Source organism: Euprymna scolopes, chromosome 16 (genome assembly GCF_053919585.1).
Source record: "Euprymna scolopes isolate OS-2025 chromosome 16, ASM5391958v1, whole genome shotgun sequence".
NCBI classification, from domain to species: domain Eukaryota; kingdom Metazoa; phylum Mollusca; class Cephalopoda; order Sepiida; family Sepiolidae; genus Euprymna; species Euprymna scolopes.
Window position 1 is genome coordinate 139,730,478 of NC_136497.1, and position 5,000 is coordinate 139,735,477.

At 30.5% G+C, this 5,000-nt stretch overlaps 1 protein-coding gene across 1 annotated transcript in view; it reads left to right on the forward strand.

The window, feature by feature from the left end:
• The window catches only part of LOC145296133 (uncharacterized), a 1,188,759-nt gene that overhangs the window by 102,219 nt on the left and 1,081,540 nt on the right, over positions 1–5,000 (forward strand). The gene's annotated exons all lie outside the window — the stretch shown is intronic.

Here is a 5,000-nt window from a genome sequence, read left to right on the forward strand (position 1 = left end):
TACAAACGCAACGAACATTTGTCGAATTTAGAATGTTTAAAAAATTATAAATATTATGGGCGCCCGCCACCCCATGTTTTATCTGCATACAATTCATCTGATGGCAGCCTCTTCTCGATTAGTTCGAAGTACGAACTCTTTGCACTCATCGCAGGGTCGATGCGTGTCTGCATCCTGAATTCGTCGTGGGTCGACACTTCTAATTGTACAATGGCAAGGGGGTGAGAGGAATCCCTTTTTTTTTTATTCCTAGCCGTTGGGACCTTTCTATTCACAGCACCAAATGCCGGAGAAGAACAAAGTGAATGGAACAGACCACGCGAAAAAGCGATGAAAGCGCCCGACAAGAAACAGAATTATAAGGACATCCGTATCTTGGAATTGAACACGATCAAAAGGAAGAATGTAATGCAACTAACACATATATGAATACGTAAGTGATTATGTACTCATAAATACATACAATTATATATATATATATATATATATATATATATATATATATATATATAGAGAGAGAGAGAGAGAGAGAGAGAGAGAGAGAGAGAGAAGGAGGGAGAGAGAGCGGACTGACAGATAGGCACATATAAAGACAAAAAAGTGGTTTCTACATATATGAATATATAGATGATAACACTCATATGCGTATATAAATAACAAATGTAATTCCGTTGAGTCGCCCGTTGAGCTACGGTTAGATGATTTAATTTTATCTTATTATTTTGTGATGAATAGAATTTCCCGATCAAATAATTTATAATTTGGAACAGTGACACACGTACGCTAAATTAACTAGGATATTAATATATTGATAGGGATTTTATATATATATATATATATATATATATATATATATATATATATAGAGAGAGAGAGAGAGGGGGGGGGGAGAGAGAAAGATGCAGACAGAGACAGAGAGCGGACTGACATATAGGCACATATAAAGACAATCAAGTCGTGTATACATTTATGATTATATAAATAATAACACCCATATACGCATATAAATTACAAATGTACTTTCGTTGGTTCACCCATTGAGCTACAGTTAGATCATTTAAATCAGAAATACATCGTGTTTGCAAATATTTCCATGGCAGGTGCTCGTCTAAGCTCCAATCCCTCGTCCAACCTCGCCAATCTTTCACGAGAAACACCCGTCTGGCTGAAACTACTGTCAATAATTTTCCCCACTCTTTATCTGTGCCTAAATCCAAACGTAGATTCCATGAGCAAAGCTTCTTTCTTAGAATTGCACGCCAGTGGAACTCTCTGCCGCTTGCCTGTTTCCCACCTGACTACAACTTGGACGTCTTCAAGTCCAACATAAACAAACTCCTGACAAACCGCCTCCTTAAGACACTCTATCAAAACCACCAATACTAATGATTACTACAATACTATCTCATTGATTACTGTACACGAAATAACCCTTATCCTTGAGTTGCCTTCGGGCCTTGATAAGTGGTGACCCCCATGTAAAAAAAAATATACCCAAAAAGATAAATAATAAAATAATAAAATCCGAAATTTATGCTTCCGTTCGCCATAGTTCCCCGCACTTTCTCACTCTCTGCATCTCTTACCCCTCTATCTGTTCTCCATTATGTATAAACTAACGAGGGAAGGTTCCCGGATTTGACCAGTAGCACAGTACGCTTAAATATGATATTTTAATTAGTCCAGATTTCGTTTATATATCTAGCAGAGTGGGGTGGAGGGCGCCCGGCTTTGCCCGGTCGTAAAATACGCTTAAATATGATATTTTTATTTGTCCAGATTATGTTATATCATTATAGAGTTCTGATTTAAAAAAAACAAAAAAAAAAACTATTCGGATGCCATCAGCTAGAATCGAAACCGAAAGCAAAACTGTAGCATTCAAAGCTGGTGACGTTACCACTGTACCAACGTAACATGCATATGAACTGATTAAAAATAAAAATTAACTAAGATGAATGTACAAAATGTATAACGACTTTTTCAATTTTAACCCAGTTTTGACCCCTTAAAAACTATTTTAACCGGCTAAAAATTCATAAAAGAACGGCTCATATAAAATGTAATCATTTTAGGCCCCTAGCGCCGTTCTGATACTTTTAGTTTCGGACGAGATAGAGTTTGAAAACATGGAGATAGACAGTCAGAGATATTAGATTTAATTTTTGTTTTATGTTATCGCCATTTTTCCTAGTATTTTTTAATAAATAGAATTTCCCCATCGAATGATTCATAATCTTGAACAGTGGTACACGTACGTTAAATTTATTACAGCATTAATATATTGATAGAGAATAAATTGTCAGAGTCTATCTTCGTACTTACATTACATTTATGGTAGGTGCTTGACTGATAAAATATATTATAAAACAAACAAAAAGAAAATAATAATAATAATAATAATAATAAAAATAATAATAATAATAATAATAATAATAATAATAATAATAATAAAGCAATATTGGCTATATAAACAAAATTAATAAAATATTAAAATAGAGAACTTTAAATCTAAATGAATAATACATAGTAAAACTATAAAAACTTTGAAGATATAAAAATATAAATTCATTCCATTCATTGCTGAGTTATTTTTTGCGTCTATTTTATGATCTCAAGGTTTTAAACACCAGCTACTTGAGAAAGAGGTTTTTTCTCGAAATATATTATGGAACATTGTCACACAGAGAAAATCACTGTGCAGAAATTTGACGTTTCAAGCAAGCCATATTACTAACAAACACCCCCCACACAACACACACACACACAACACACACACACACACACACACACACACACACACACACACACACACACACACACATATATATATATATATATATATATATATATATATATATATATATGTATCTCATGTTTTTGTATTCCTTTAACAACACCGCATTTTGGCTGTCTTTTATGAATTCAAGCAAACTACCTTTCATTATAATTATTTTTATCTCATTCCTTCATTCTCATTCCTTCATTCTCGTACTTTCATTCTCATTCCTTCATTCTCATTCCTCCATTCTCACTCCTTCATTCTCATTCCTCCAAACATTATTAAGCCATTTTTTTTTTATTTCTATATTTGTATTTTTTTTTATAATTTCTCCTCTTCTGGTGAGAAGCATTTAGTTTCGAAATGCCATGAGCTAAACAAGTTTATTTCCCACACTTTTCCTCAATGCTCTGATGATATAATAAAGTTATAAATAACTTTTGCTTCTCATCTTTCATTTAATATTATTGTTTGCTCATTTTAATAGTGTTGAGCGTTTTATTTTGATAACTTTGTTTATGAAAGATTTACTTTTTGATAACATTATATATATATATATATATATATATATATGTGTGTGTGTGTGTGTGTGTGTGTAATTTTAAATATATATTGAATATACAAATCTCAGGAGGGAAACAAACTTCTATTAAATCAGAATTAATACAAAAAAGTTTCAAGGCAGTGTCGGCCATTTTGTAACTGTATTCAGGCAATTATTTCGTTAAATAATGCGTGTGATATCTTCGAGGATTTGGTGAACGTATATTTACTTTTCTGGTGATATATATAAATATATATACATATATGTTTGTGTGTGTGTGTGTGTGTGTGCATATATATGCATATACATATATTTATATATATTAAATATATATGTATGTATATATATATATATTATATATATATATGTATATATATATATATATATATATATATATATATATATAAGAAAATTGTATATTCTCATAAATACTTTGTAGTTATTTCTAATTAAATTGTGAGCTTTCTACGGATTCAAATATTCAGATAATAAACGTCTCAGTTTCTTTCAGCAAAATAGAAATATCTAATTTGTCAAGTGAAGCCAAGTAAAATTAATGGCGAGTTGAATGTTCTTACATACAACCTGAATGATATATATATATATATATATATATATATATATATATATATATATATATATATATATATATATATACATATATATATATATATATATATATAACAGTTAGTTAAGGATTTAAAGGAAATTTAATTTTCCGAACAGAAAATTTGTGCTAGATTTATCTCCCGTTATGAAAATTAAAATTGAAGTACCAAACCTTATATCTAGAATCCTTATTCTAATTGTGATCTAATCTGTTACGTGATGTTGAATTTACAAAATGTCAACGGACTTATTGGTTTTAAAATGTCTAAAAATAAGGATTCTTAAACGTCTAATACTTAAGCGACGTTGAATTATTTAACAATTGAAGGGTGTTAAAATGTCTAGAAATTAAGTGGTCCTAAAATATATAAAAATCCAGGGTCCTTAAAATGTCTAAGATGCCTTGAAATATCTAACAATCAGGAGTTTTAAAATATCGAAAAATTAAAGGTTCCTTAAATATCTGAGTATTTAGTGGTCCTATATATATATATATATATATATATATATATATATATATATATATATATATATATATATATATTAAGGGTGGTAAGATATGAAACAAATAAGGGTCCTTAAAATATCTAATAATTAATAGGTCTTTAACTGTTTAACAATTAAATATTCTTAAAAGTCTAAGTGGTTAGAACTGCGACTATCAACGCGATGGTTGTAGGTTCAATCTACGGCTAGAGAAAGGTGCTAATCTAGCCGCACTGAAACTACTGCATGTGGATGACTATCGCTAATTACCATTCCAAAACCAGAAGATGTTTTCATTTCACACTAATAGTATTTTATGTATGTGTTAATATGGTACATCTTACACATATTTCGTTAGATAACCGAAATTCAGCACACAACTAGTCACGTTTATATAAATTTTGGTTAGTGTTGTTTCAGAATATATATTGTTATTTGTATCTACCTTAAAAAAAGGCCTGTAATATATTTCCATTCGAGAGATATTCGATGCGAACGCAGACCTCTCACGTATTGTATTATCATTGTTCGACCTGACACATAATTACATAATAGCTAGCAGGACATGTGGAAATTTCA